Here is a 16,015-nt window from a genome sequence, read left to right as displayed (position 1 = left end):
AAGTATAGGGAGTGAACCTGTTTTAAATTTTCTGTTAGTAAATATGACATAATTTAGGATTTGTCTAGCACTCTACATTTAAAAATGACAAGCTAAAATTTAAAAAATATCCATTTTTTAAAAAAGTAAATGAAAAGCTTTCTTAAAAATATTACTATGTGGTATATATACACAATGGAATACTACTCAGCAATCAAAAAAGATAAACTCATACCATTTGAGGCAACATGGGTGGAGCATGGAAGGCTAACACTAAGTGAAGTCAGAAGGATTAAAATAAATACAGTATGGTGTCACTAAAATGCTGAATATAAAGTAACTAATCAATACTCAGATAAAGACAAGCTGAAAAACTAACCCTAGATAACTGACTATAGAACTGAAAAGCCAAGATGGGGAGAGCAAAGAACAAAGAGGGAAAGAAACACAATGGTCTATGGTGGTGGAATACGGGTAAGTTGGTGTTGGGTGCACTATGGTGGTGATACCTAATGGGGGTATCCCAATATTACCTCAGTTAAAAATTAATTAATCATAAAAATACTAATCTAACCTTTGTGCTATCATTTCCAAGCACATTATGATACTTTTACCACAAATACATGTAATATTTTAAAATTAAAAAATAAAGTATACATACAGAAGAGAAAAAAATATTACTGTAAGTACCTCAACCTTCCAATGATGAATTCAGATTAAGCTGACTCTTCTTTTGTGACTAAGAAGTCCACATAGTGTTTACATTGTACAAACCCTTTTGAAATTTCACAAATAAGCAGTTGTGTCCCCTGGAGTTTGGAGTGAAGAACAGGCCAGTTAGAATATCTTGAAAGAGTTATGGGGAATAAAGAAATTTTTGATTTCTCTGACTGGGGAGGCATATTAACTTGAGGAGCAGAACCTTCCCTGTAATTTCATCTTCTCAGCAGGCTGAACTCCCCATAAAGTACCTCAAGTTCTAATGTAGACTTTCAATTTTTTCTCCCTTTTGGGAAATGGCTCTGATTTCAGATCAATGGATATGAATCCTGATTTTGCCTTTTCCTAGCATGCACATGGTTAAGTTATTTAGCCTCTCTTAGCCTGAATAATCCTATTTGTAAAATTGAGATGATGCATGATGTCAGTCCCTAACTTAAGAGTTCAGTGGATGATTAAACGAGAAATGAGATGAGAAAGTCTTGATCACTGTACAGAGCACAAAATACCTTCTCAATAAATGTTTCTTCTAGTTGAGCACTTCTGGATATAGAAAGTTGTGGATTTCCTTACTAGGGTCACTGAATAAGTTGAGAAGCACAAATTTTTTTAAAGGTTTTTAATTTTTTTTAGACGCACTGGGGTGTAGGCCAGTAGTGCAGGGGGTGAGAGGATTCAGCAGAGACAGGATGGAGAACAGAACAGGTGGGTTTATTGAAATACACTGCTAATGGGAACAGCGGGCGACACAGGAGAGGTCTGATGCGCTGTACTTGGCTTAGCTCCCCGGGTGGGATCGAACTCAGGCTGTGGTAGTGATAGTGCTAAGACTTAACCCCTAGGCCACCAGGGAGAGCCCTCAAAAAGCACAAATTTTAAGCAATCAGAGCATCTAAAGACGAACCAATGGCTCGTGATGTATAAGAAATAATCAAAATATAAATAGACTTTAGAGAAATTCAATAATCAGGTATTTTATAATAAACTTTTCTGTGGCCTCCCAATGAGAATGTATATTAAAATGTCCCTCCTATTTTCAGGTAATGGACAATAAGTTCATAATCTCTTTATGTCTGACCTGGTAGATCAACATTGGTTATATTAGGAATAATTAGCTAATCAAATCTATTTTAATCTGTCTTAATATTGTTATGGGGAAATTTAGCAAAGGTCCATAGTTTAAATCTGCTTCCTAAAATCTAGCTAATTAGATCAGGAAAAAAACCTTAGGCTCTTTCTTGAATAACAGAAGACTTGCTTAAATAATAGTGAACACATGTATATATATGTATGTGTATTTATATGTGTGTATGCATATATTATGATATAAATCTGTAAATCTGAAACATATCTCACAAATTATGATGTGAAACTTATCCCAGCATCAGTCCTCGGGTAGAAATAGTCATTGGTCCAGTAAGATATAAATTAAAACCATGCTAGTAAAGTTGTATATCATGAAAAGGGAGAAAATTAAAAATAAAAAAGTAACAACAACAATAATAAACCCAACAAGATGAGTCCCATCAGAGCTATATAAAAATGGGTTTAGTAGTTTCATTTATTCAATACTCTTTCCCTGAATGCCAACTATGTGCCAGGCATTATGCTACAGTTTGGGAATAAAAATGAAAAGATTTATTCACAAAAATCTATGTAAGAGATTTCCCAAATAATTGCACAAGTTTATGAATAAGACCAGAACTTGAATATGTAGTTTTCTGTCTTTGAAGTCCATGTTTTCCCTATAATTCCAAGTAGCAGGCACTGTACATTTCCAGCTCCAATCCTCTGGCATCTCTTTTCCTGACTGTGTACTCAACTCCTTGCTTCTTCATGTTATAGCACTAAATGCTTTTTCCCAACTCTTCACCGAGTTCTCCTCTGGACATTGTACTTTGCTCCCAGTAGAAAAGGCACTCTCAAAACTTTTTGTTCTTGGTTTTTTTTTTTTTTTTTTTTTTTATAGAGGCGTGCTTTATTTATTTGTTTGTTTGTTTGTTTTGTTTATACATGCACTGGGTACAGTCAGAAGCGCGGGAGGGTGAGAGAATTCACCAGAGCCAGAGCGGGAAGCAGAGCAGGCAGAAGGACCGAAGGACACTGCTGAGGGGAGCAGCGGGCGGCAGGAGAGGTCTGCGCGCCATGTGGGACCCTCCTTCGGTGGCCGGGGAGCAGCCGGGGATCGAACCGGCGCTGCGGAGGCCGCGCGCAGCTTCGCAACCCAGCGCTCAACCGCTGCGCCACCGGGGAGGCCCTTGTTCTTGGTTTTTTAATGGAAGCTTTATTACTCAGAAATGATTGATAAAATGACAGGCCCTTGGCAACTGAACTCAATCCCTAGTCCTTCTCCCCTCTCCTAAGGTCTGGGGTAGGGGAAATCACAGGGTTTGTTCTTCTGGAAAACAGCCTTTGTCCTTAGGTGCTTCCAAGAGTGTCACCTCATTAACATAACAAGAAACTCCTTTATCACTGTAACCAATTAGAAGATTATAAGTCTTTTTCAGCAGCTGTGAGCCAGGAACCATGGATGAACAGATGCATACAAGAAATACACTTTCATCATTTGAATGACCAAATATATGTTTCTTATAAGTCACAACATCACAGGTGTCATATGTGAGACCAGTCACTGATCCTACAGACCAGTGAGTGAACATAGCTAGGTGACCAAAAACCAAAGCCTCCTCCCTATGGGGTGGGCGGGGAAAGACCAGAAATGTAACAGTGTAATCAAGTATCCTGAGTCTGAATTCGAATAACCCCGGAGTTCTAGAAGGTACAAGGAATGGGGATGCTAAGCAACCTTGACCTACATGCTAGATTTTGATTTTAAAAGAAAAAAGAATAAAGCACCATAGTTGTCTATTTTCCCTATAAGAACATCTTGGTTTTCAGTGTGCCTAATGGCACCTGTACAGGTGTTCAGGGTTGTTTAATCAGGTGGAGTGCAGCAGGGTCTCTCAAGTTGTGATACTGACTAGTCTCCAAAAGGAAGAAAAAAAATCTCAACCTACTGAGATTCGAGAGGTTTTTGCAAAGGGAAGTTCAGGAATGTGCTACAGAGTAAAAAAGGGGGAAATATCTCCTGTGGGTATTTACAAGGTTGTTCTAAAAAATCACATGTGGTCCTATACTTGAAAGCAATTCTGGAAACAAGGCTCATTCTTAATAAAATTATTTTACAAATAATTAAAAAAGGAAAGCATTTATCATGTAGGGGGATCTCAAAAATGTTGGCAAATTGCAAGACCAATATGGCCTTTACACAAACTCCTCCAGGAAATAAAGAGTTTTGCCCTAACACTGTTTATTGAGCACTTATTATGCAGCAGTTAATGTGAGGTACTATAAGTGCTCATCCATGTTCTGTATTACTCTCCCTGTATTCACAGTAAGACATATTCCCAGTCAACCTGTAGTTGAGGGTCATGTGACTACTACTGCCAGAAGCAATATTTGTCATTTCCAGGCCAAGTCACTTGAAATATAGGTTGCTATATCCATTTTCTTTCTTCCTGTCAGTAACAAACATGGAGCATCCATGTTGAGATGTAACACTACAAGATGAAAGCAGCCTGGGTCTCTGAGTCACCAGCAACCAAGATCCCCTTCTAAATCACATCAAATTTTATATGCACAAAAAAAAGTTTATATGCACAAGAAATATTTTTGTTGTACTAAGCTATTCAGATTTTAGGTTTTATGTTTTGCATCAGTTAGTAGTTACTTTACCTAATAAACACTATTTAAGTTGTTAAGCTTATTTAAATATTTAATAACAAAACTAATAGTACATATTTTGCTGCAAATATTTCTAATATACATAATTTAATCCCATCCCTTTACAATATTCCTCCAAAATTAAGCTTTTTCTCCACAAATAATTACAATAACAATGATGGTGTGTGTTAGAGATAATATTAAACTTTTAATACATAGGGTGCTATAAAATATATTGATTTTTTAACATATGGGTAATGATATATACTTATTGTTCTCCCGCTCACCTTTGTCACCTAACAAAAAGAAAACAGCATCAATCCACCTCATTATTATAACTATTCCCTAGGACTCTAAGGTATGTATGTTCCATAGTTAACTGCTCTCCCCCAAATAGACATAGGAGTTATCCATCAGTTTCTACAGTTCAAAGGACTGAAATCAACACTTGTAGATCTTATTTCTTGAGTAAATATATACAGAAAATAGATAGCAAAGCAGCAATTGGGATAAAGAGGGTATGAAAATTGCAGATTTTTATAAATGTTGCCAAAATATCTAGCAAATCTACAATTCATATTCTTACAAATTAACATGTAAACACCCTACACACTCACATTTTGCTTTGTTCAATCATTTAGCTTTGATCAAACATATATATTAAAACTTAATGTCTCACAATTACATGAATTATACTTCCTTGTTTTCTAATTTGGCTGGGATGCAAATTAATCTCACTCCCATATAAAGCTCAATTTCTGCAGTTGCGTTCGGACTGACAGGGTTCCTTCATATGTGCTTTGAAATTTTGATGTCACCAGCATAGTTATTTTATGTTAAGAAGGAAAGGACTGATTAGAGTGACCGGGTGCCAGAGATTGGGGCCAGATAGGACACTCTCAGCCAGTGAGGGGCCTGAAGAGGATGTCAGAGGAGAGCTATTTCCAGAGTGCATAAAGAGAGATCACAGCAAACTAAATCCCAAGAGTTTAGATCAGCTGGCAGCCAGAGATCTTAATCCAGAGATCAGAATTGTGTGAGAAAATGATCAGAAAGAGAGAAGATGGATGATTAGAGTGAGGAATCCAAGATCTACATGAATAGGCTTGGAGATTTTTTGACATCTACCAACCAAAAATTGAGTGATCTGAATGGACAGGTCTACTGGCTGAAAGAACCTGGAGCATGTCTAACATCCCACCCTACCTTAGATGCCTCCCCACACAATGTACAGCTGACTCTTCTACAGACTCTTCTACTCTTCTACATCTAATGGCATTATTGGTGGATTCCGCTAGAACATTTCTTGACAACCATGGGAGTTCAGGTTGCTCTTGCCCATGTACACTGGAAATGGCTATTTCTTATGTACAGTGGACCCCCTCCACTGAGGCTGGGGCTGTGTAAATGGGAAGGATTAGTGGAAGATGACACTGTTGAGAAAGGTCAGGAGTAGTACAGTGAGAATTAAAAGGGTGTATACAAATGCAAGGAGGGGAAAACCAGAAGGAGGTGCCTTAGGGGCTAATGAGTTCAGGGACTGCTGGTAAAGGACAAACACTGAGTTAACAAAACTAAAGAAAATGGCAAGGCACTAAATGCAGCCTGTGACTGTGAAAATGGTGTGGAGGTGACAGATTGGCGTTTTAGGAAGTTAGGAACATTACAGACAGTCTCTGTCTATAAAGACTGAGTTCTGAAGATTAGTTGATTAGGCAGAAGCTGTTCCTCTTGGCTGAGGTTGAGGAGAGAGGAGAAAGGAGGAAGAGCTGGTGGTGATCTGAGTTAGAGGTAAAGATGAGGAAGGGTGTGGTGGTTGAGGTCAGAGTGGGTCATGTAGATGGTAAGGTTCTGGCAGTGTGCAGGTGGAGATGTTGAGTGGGCAGGAGAGGGCATCCATCTGGGCTGCAGATTAGGACTGGCGACAGCAGGAGAAGTCACCGGAAGCCCTCGGAGAGGCAAAATCAAGTGGCTTGCCTATAATGACCTATATTCTGCCTTTTCCATTGTAAACACTTGGAAAACCAATGTTAGTCAAACTTAATAAACCCCTAGAAGAGTATCAAGTGAGAGAACACTCACCCGGAAATCCATCAATCACAGAAAATTTTCCTGTGTTTCTGTAGTTCAATTTTCTTACTGTGTAATTTATTTATATATATTTTACATCATTGTTAATTTTTATTTTACAATGTTTGCTTTCTTTTCTCAGGTGTAGACCCCATAGAATTTCCACCATCAGGTCACCCATGCACCATCACCATAGTCCCTTGTGCTTATCCCTCCCTCGTTTTGATCCCTCTCCCTCCCCTGCAGATTGTCTCTGATTTACAGTTGTCTGTTTAATTTGTTTTTTTTTATTGTTATTATTTTTCCCTAACCTTATTTGGTTCCCCTCTATTCCTCCTAGTGTTACGGAGCAGTCCCGATATAAAAATGGGTTGTCTGGCTGTGTGGGGGTGGAGTCCACAAAGCCTGTTATGAAATTAGCTTTAGGACATCCTTTTCCCCCAAACACTAGAAGTGAAGCCATACAATATTTTTCTTTTTCCTTTTGGCTTATCTCACTGGGCATAATTCCTTCTAGCTCCATCCATGTTGCTTTGAATGACATGACTTTATCTTTTATGACTGCTGAATAGTATTCCATTGTGTATATATGCCATATCTTCTTGACCAAGTCATCTATTTTGGGGCATTTGGAATGCTTACAGGTCTTACCTATAAAAAACAGTGCTGCAATAAACATAGGGATTTTTTTTTTAAACATGCCCTCACAGGAAAGAAATTTATTGATACTTCTAAATTTTCCTTCCCTCCTCTTCTTATCCAAAATAAAGCTTTGGCTGTGAATATAGATGCTGTCATATGGTCTTTTTCATTATTTATGTCCTCATAGTTTCACTTCCTTACATTTAAATATACACTCAGTTCAGTTCATTTTAACGTCAAATATAGAAAATTGCAGTGAATCTATGAATAAAAAGAGAAAACATAGGAGTATTTTTTAAGAGTATTTGCCTATGTGACAGTTACACTAACATGTACATGAGATTTTCAAATTCTGCCTTTTCAAATTTCAAATGGTTGCTATAATCTATTTTATTTGAATATATTTGAGCCTTGAAATGCCCAATACCAGTATGAATGTGACAAATTTAGTGAACATTCATTAAATGGGGGACAAGTCCTTTCACAACTTCTTGTGACATATGATTCTGTTCATTTACTATAAACCAGCAGATGAACAAGAGAAATATATGATTTTCTAAACTAGTACCAATGATATTAAAAAATAATAATGCACTTATTTGCTTAAGAGACATTCAGATTAGGGGTCAAGAATGAAGGATATAACTACTAGGATGTGCATGATGTAGTATACACACATTTATTTATAAGGATGTACACCTGAATCCTATATATGGGCTTCCCCGGTGGCGCAGAGTGTTGAGCACAGCGCTATGAAGCTGTCTGAAGCCTCTGCAGTGTGGGTTCGATCCCCGGCCAGCCAGGAATATTCCCACATGGAGCAGCAGACCTCTCCTGTTATGCCTGCTGCCCCCCTCAGCAGTGCTTTGTCTGTCAGCCTGTTCTGCTCCCCACTCTGTCTCTTATAAATACTCACCCTCCCACGCCTCTGGCCTGTATCCCAGCTATTGCAAAAATAAAAAATAAATCTTTAAAAAATAAATAAAAATAAAAAACCTATATAATGTTATAAACCAATGTTACTTCAATAAAAATTTTTAAAACAATAAGATGAAATAATCACAGCACAAGTTGCAATGGCCTTCTACAATGAATATCACCACTTCACCTCAAGTTGGAAGCAAATTTTCAAGTGCCAGGACCAAATCTACTGCAAATTTAAAAAAAAAAAAAAAAGAAAAGCTCCATTTACTGTAACAGAGATTATCAAAGATCAAACTGCCTCACCTATTCTTTTTCATTATAGTCACGGATGTATGTAATGACAAGACACAATACATTTTTCTTTTGTTTGTGAAATAGTTTCTTATGAAACAAAAGGCTTTCTTAAAAGGCTTAAAAGGCTCTTATGAGTACAGTCCTTTGCAGATGTGACTTCAGAAACAATAGCAAATATTTGCAAAAACCTCATCTTTTTTTATTTAAGAGTTAATAAATTAAAGTGGTTAAAGTTGACATAAAGCAAGCACAATTCTATGGAAAATATTGGCCCTACACCCTATATTCTGCATAATAAATCAAATAGCACGTGATGGCTTCTTATCGAAATTGCAGTAATAATGAAGTGACTCTTACTTCAGGATTTAGTCTTTGAACTGAGTTACTAAAGGATTTTGTTAGCATTTGGAATTGTTCAGTTCTCATTCAAAAATTCATTGGCTCTCTTTAACAAACACAGTTGAAAGAACCTTTAATTTATTTGAAGTACAGTTCTCATATTTTAATTTAAAAGAAAAAGGTCCAAAATTCGTGTTGACTTTCAAAATAAGCCACTGAGCAAAGTCTACTTAATTCTTGTTCATACTTTTCAATATTTCTCTAGCAATAGGATTATGTGCATTGAAAGAACAGTGTTTGTAAAGTACGCCATTGATTAAATGGACTTGTTGAATGTGTTATAGAAAGAACTGATGAAAGATATTTCCCTTTATGTGTCAAAGCTTTTTAAAATGCACAACATCACTTGCGAACAGGTAAAGAATTTCTGGCTTGAAGTGTATAATTATGGAATTTGTCAAGACTGTCATTTGGAATGGATTTCTTCACTTGAAGAAATCGACTTAGTAACAGGGGTATTACTAAGTATTCTTCCAGCAAGGAAACAAGAAGAGAACAGTGTCCGATGATAGTTCTCTTTTTTGGTCAATGGGAAACATTTAAAAATTGTTAAAAGATGCAGCCCTGAACAATGGAAAAGTGAGATAAGAAAGATGGTATTGTATGATTTTACAAAGCAAATTTGAAGAGCAGTTCTCAGTCCTGTTAATTATGCTAGCCCATGTTAAACACTCATAATTGTAATCTCATTAATTTATATTCAATGGACAAAATAATCAAATAAATCAAAGTAGCCACTGCGAAAGCTTTGCTACAATGTAAATGGTACAGAGAAAGGGCAGCAAATGATCTGATAAGGAAATTCTATAAAATAAGAAACTGTCCAAGAGAGATAACTTATCAGGGGAATATAACCTAAAAAATAGGTATATGATTAAGGTGACGACAACTTACTTCATATAAACAAAAAATAATGTGTAAGCATATCCTGATTTGTTTTTATTTCAATATGTGTATGCATAGAAAATATCATGTGATAAATTTTGTCTCTTCAAAATTCATTTATTGAAATTCTAATCCCTCAATATATCAGAATGTCACTGTATTTGGAGACAGGGTCATTAAAGAGGCAATTTAGATAAAATAAGATCATTAGAGTGGACCCTAATTCAGTGTATCTGGAAGAGATTAGGAAACCGATACAAAAAGGGAAGACCACGTGACAAAACAGGGAGAAGAAGGCCATCTACAAGTCAAGGAGAGGGGCCCAAGAGTTGACATCTTGATCTTGGACTTCTATCCTCCAAAATTGTAAGAAAATAGGGCCTCACCAGTGGCACAGCGGTTGAGTGCTGGGCTGCGAAGCTGCCCGCAGCCTTTGGAGCGCCGGTTCGATCCCTGGCCACCGGGTGAGGGTCCCACATGGCACGTAGACCTCTCCTGCAGTGCCCGCTGCTCCCCTCAGCAGTGTACCTCGTCCGTCTGCCTGTTCTCCTCTCCACTCTGGCCCTGGTGAATTCTCTCACCCTCCGCACTTCTGACTGTACCCAGTGCTTGTATAAATAAATATATCTAAAAAAAAATTGTAAGAAAATAAATTTTGGTTATTTTAGTCATCTAGCTTAGCATATGGTACATTGTTTTAGTAGCCCTAGAAAACTAACACAGACAATTAACTAGGTGGCCTACATTTTTTTTTTTTTTTTTTTTGCTATATGTGGCAGTCCTGGGTAAGGGAGAATCATGGGTAAAGCTGTCTATAATCCACACACGAACAGCTAGGAATACTGCTGCCTGTATGAGAAATAAGTCGGCATCCTAAAAAGTGTTCTCAAATGTTTACGACAAATGATACTAATCTCACACACCTTTTTCCAGGGACAGGAGAAAGGAACTGTTCCCAACCAGTTTCATGCTTTCAGGCCCCTGATACAGAAGCCTGAAAAGTACAAGTAGATGAATTTTAGGCCAATCTCACTGCCCATTGTAGAACTATTTACTGTAGTCAAACTATGGAAACAAAAATGTTCCCCAAACAGATGAGTGGATCATGAAAATGTGGCATATATAATATATATATATATATATATATATATATATATATATATACACAATGGAATACTACTCAACTATCAAAAGATAAGCTTTTATCATTTGCAGTTCATCAATGGAACTGGAGGGGATAATGCTCAGCAAAATAAGTCAGAAGGAGGAACATAAATACAGGATGGCAGTCACTTATATGAGGAATATAGAGAGACCAAACCAAGGATCTGATAAAGACAAAGTCAGAAGTAACCCTAGAAACCTGACTGTGGAACTGAGGCTACCAGAGGGGAAGGGTGAGAATAAGGTGGGAAGGAGAGCAATGGACTAGGGTGGTAGACTACGGGTTTCTTGGTGGAGGGTGCAGTATGGTAAGAATACCTAATGGGGGGGCATCCTATAATTCTAATACTCAAGCAATGTAAACCAAAGTTATCAAAATTAAAAAAAAATGTACAGAGTTAAACAAAACTGTCATTATTCAAGAATGATATAACTACGTATGTGGATCATCCAACACAATCTGTGAAAATTGTATATGAAATAATGAGATTTCTGGATATGAAATCCTTCTAACAAAATCAATTGTATTTTTGCATATCAGGAAAACAGCTGAAATATGAAATTAAGAAATATCATCTACAAAAGCATTAAAAATGTCAAGTACCTTAGAATACATCTAACACAACATGTATATGACCTTTACAAAGACATTTTGTAGCTTTAATGAGTGAAATTCTTGGAAGACCTAAATACACTGGGAGTTTTATACTTTCATGACTTGAAAAGCACAACCACCACCTTACTATATGGTCTTCATCTCAAATTTATTGTATATTTAAATTTTAACATTACATGAGCTTTGGTTAGGTGTTACTGCCTCAAGTTTAAAGATAAAGAAACAATGGATCTATAAATTCAAGTAATTTGCCCAAGGTCATGCAGTAAGTAGCAAGGTCAGAACTTGAATATATTTATGTTGGTCTCTGAAATCCCTGGAAATGCCACAAGACCAGTGGAGTAGACACTGATAGTGGCCTGCCCAGGTATCCCCAGATACATCTTTCCAGCTTTGTAGACTGGAGTCTCATTGCTCATACAGAGTCAGATTTTATATTCCTCCTGTTTCCTTCAAACCCCAGAATATCCATGGTCTCCTTCCCAGTATAGTAATTTTACATTCCTGCACCCAGTCCCAGAATGGTCCACAGCCAAAGACAGACCAGCTTCTCTGCCTCAAAGGCAAAACACTTCTGAGGCATACATTGTGCTCCAGAGCTCCTCTAGGGTCAGTCTGAGTCTGAAATTCCACCTGAAATTATATTCTTGCTTGGCCTCTTCCCCTTTTTGATCCCACTTCCTTTCCTTTAACATATTTTCCTGGGAAGCAAATCCTTAATGAAACACTTGCATCTCAAACTGATGTATGTGGTAGCACATTACCTTCTAAATCTACATTGCAAATGCATTCACTTCAAAATCATAATCTAGTGATAGATAGTAGCCCCCAAACCAAGTCAATGTGCTCATTACACAGACTTTATAATATATATTATGAATAGGGGATTAGCAAAAATATTTCAGGTAATTAACTAATTGGACTAATGTTCATATATTCCTTTTAGTGAGCTATATCAAGTAATTTAGTTTTCTCCTTTGATAAATGAGTGTACAGGATCAGATATTCTCTAAGGCAGGAGATCTCAAAGGGGGTGGTAGGAGGATTTTATCCCCAGAGGACATTTGGTAAAATCTGAGGACATCTAGAGAAGACTCATCCCTTGCGCCAGGAGCCAAGAGGCCAGGGTTCAGCAACAGTGTGCAGCCAGTATTTAAAACACAGAGTGGGGCCTCCCTGGTGGCACAAGGGCTTAAGCACCACACTATGAAACAATCTGCAGTCTCTGCAGCATGAGTTCGATCCCTGGCCAGCCAGGGAGCAACCCACATGGCGCAGCAGACCTCTCCTGCCTTGCCCGCTGCTCCCTTCAGCTGTGTCTTTGTTTCGTCTGCCTGTTCTGTTCCCTACTCTGTCTCTGGTGAATCCTCTCACCCTCCCACATCTCTGGCCTGTACCTCAGCTCTTGTATGCATAAATAAATCTTTAAAAAATAAATAAATAAAACACAGAGTGAAGTATCCTCGAGGAGGCAGGCAGGCCAGGAACCAACTGTGAGCTGTGTTGAGTGGCCAAAATCAAAGAAAAAAGGACTGAAATAAAAGAAAAGAACCCGGAGGATGGAAATATTTTTTGATAGAAAATATAGTTTTCAATTAAAAGACATAGAGAAGATTGCACCCAAAGAGAAAGGCATTACTGCTTTGTCAGTTCAAGAAATCTTTCAGAAGGAAAAAGATAAATACCGGGTGGTCTCACTTATATGTCGAATAAAGAAAAACCAAACAAAAGGTCAAGAAATAGTCAAAACTAGCAGCTGGCCATTATATCTGAGGCATACAGCAAAGGAGGGGTGGAGGGAAGGGGGGCAAAACAGGGGACGGATGAACACAAGGGAATGTGGTGATGGTTCATGGTTCATGGGTGATAAGGCGGCAGGAGAACTATGGGGAGACAACAACGATGAAAGAAAAAAAAATAATTTAAAAAAAGAAATCCTTCAGAGGTTGGTTGGTATGGTATGATTGTGAGAGAATTGGAATATCTGATTATTATTGGGCTTTTCCAAGTAAAACTCTTCATGTACAGAAATTAAGTTGCATGTTCTAGACTCAGTTATCTTAGGGAAACCAAAAGCATGCAAACCTAAGGAAAAAACTAAAGTTGGCCAATGTGAGATTGAAGTGTGAATCATGCCAGCAAAAGAGCTTTCATCACTTCCAGACCAAATGGAAGAACCAAAGGCAGAAGTGCTCAAGTACCAAGAATGTGACCTATAAGTTGTGGAAGAAATAAGTCAAGAAAATGAAGTAGGCAAGAAAGCTGCTAACTGATGGACTGTTAACAAATATTTGCAATATAATTTGGGGCCAAAAGAAAAACTGGATTTGAAGGGGAAAAAATCTGCTAAAAATTTTGGAATTCCTGATGACTGATTACATAGACTGCCATGTTCAATATTGGTGATGGATCTATCTGCTAGTTAATATGAAATTTATTTTTTATATCATCCAACTAAGTATAACAAATTTTCATTTACCTATAACTGTGTTGATCATTTTATTAGTTTTAAAGAAGTATAAAAATATCTGGGAACACCTCAAGGTATCATAACAATGGAGGAGGGTTTTTTCTGCTTCTAGTGGGTAGAGACAAAGGATGTGACTGAACCACTCACAATGCCAAGCACAGCCTCCTAAAAACAAAAATCATCCTGTCCCAAACATAACAGTATTGAGAACGAGAGGTCTTGATCTAAAGTTCCATCTCTCTCTAAAATTCAGTGAACTATTAATTCTTAGTTATAGCTCATCATTTTAATGTATTTTAATCAATGAGTTTTAATTATATGTGAAACCAGTCAATTCAGTCAAGTGGTTTAGTATGATCCAGTTAGTTACTGGTCAGTTTAAAAGCAGTTGATAATCTGTTAAGGTTAGACTACTTTTGCTGGGACATATAGACTCTGCAACTTGACATTCAATGACCTGCTTGCTGCTCTAGAAAAATAACTTCTTAAAAAAATTAAAACAGAGTATAGAAATTACCTAGCAAAAGCAAATATTTCTTTAATGCAAAGTGGCATGGGCAAATTAAATACAACATGTAACATGCCATATTGACACACAATGATAAAAGACAGTTAAATTAAAACAGCTATATGAACAGTATGCACTTTTGACTTTTTATCTTATTCTTTGTAACAAAGAGAAACTAATTTAATACTCTCAATTTATTCTTTTTAATAGAGCAAGTTTCCACTGGCAGTTGCCATGTTATAGTTTTATAAGACAATGAACACATTAGAAGTACTGTGATTAGAAGTTCATGTTTATATTTTCCAGAAAAGCTCTTATTTCAATTTTTTACTTAGCATATATCATAGTCATTTTGAATTGCATGTGTTCAATGTCCCTTTAAAATACCCAAAGTAATGCTACACTCTTTACTTCTATATTCTATTCATTTTAAACCTTAATTGCTTTATAATGAAGCATAATATAGAGCCAAATATGGGAACAAATGAAGAAAGTATTAAAATCCCATGTGGAATTAATGCCATGTACTGTACAAAGAATCTCTTACTATGAAACCCTTATCTTGCAAAAAATCGAGAAACATATGGAAGGACAAACTATTTTGGATTAATCACAAAGTACATGAGCGTGGACAAAGAAAAATGAAGTTAAGTCACAAAAGCTGGAATCCAAAAGTAGAAACTTGGTGTTGGAGACTTAATTTACTTTTGTTTCCAGAATCAAAAAAGGAAAAGGAATGTAAACAAAGTACAAAAAGTCTAGAGGGCTGTTAAATGATTCCATGGTAAATGGATTAGATTAAGAAATACAACGTAGCAATGATATAACAAGACTTTAAGGGGCAGATATAAAACCCTTCATTGGTCCTGTGTTCAATACTGGAGGAGGAAATCAAACTAGCGTATCATGCTTTGTGTGTTTTTCTCAATCTGCTACTTGATATTTTATCATCAAATATCTTTATGTTCAACAGGATTTTGTGATCTGCAGCTTGAAGATCAAGAATTGGAAATGCAGAGGCAAGACAGAATGATAGAATATAGTAGTGCTATGGTCTGAAAGTTTGCATTCATCACCAAATTCTTATGTTGAAATTCTAATGCCTGATGTGATGATAATAAGAGGTGGATACTTTGGGAGGTAATTAGGACATGAGGGAGGAACCCTCATAAATGGAATTAGTGCCTTACAAAAGAAACCACATAAAGGTCCATAGTCTATTTCCCCGTGTCAGTATATATCAACCCAGTGAGTGTCTTCTCTGAACCATGCCAGCCAATTGATCTTGAACATCCCAGCCGCTAGAATTGTGAGTAGATCTGCCTGTTCTGCTCCCCACTCTGTCTCTGGTGAATCCTGTCACCCCCTGCATCTCAGCTTCCAACCCAGCTCTTGTATACATAATAAATCTTTAAAAAAGGGGTGAATTAAGATATAAAAATAAATCTAACTACCCAAACAGTGCTGTCTATATAAGATCCAAATTTCAAGAAAAAATAGAGAACAGAATAATATTTAACTGGGCCATTACTGAATAATATGAATGTTTATATACAATATTTCACTTAATCAAGTCCATTCTCATGTTTAATCAAGTCTGTTTACAACTGCTTGCCCAGAA

The 16,015-nt window shown here is 37.0% G+C and overlaps 1 pseudogene; it reads left to right on the top strand.

Annotated features, from left to right (window-relative positions):
* The first annotated feature begins 429 nt into the window (after positions 1 to 429).
* LOC119245714 (meiotic nuclear division protein 1 homolog) lies at positions 430 to 15,453 on the top strand (annotated as a pseudogene).
* The last annotated feature ends 562 nt before the right edge of the window (positions 15,454 to 16,015 follow it).

This window comes from Talpa occidentalis, unplaced genomic scaffold, assembly GCF_014898055.3.
Source record: "Talpa occidentalis isolate TD23 unplaced genomic scaffold, MPIMG_talOcc4v2.1 talOcc4.15, whole genome shotgun sequence".
NCBI classification, from domain to species: Eukaryota; Metazoa; Chordata; class Mammalia; order Eulipotyphla; family Talpidae; genus Talpa; species Talpa occidentalis.
This window is presented reverse-complemented; position numbering and strand designations above follow the sequence as displayed.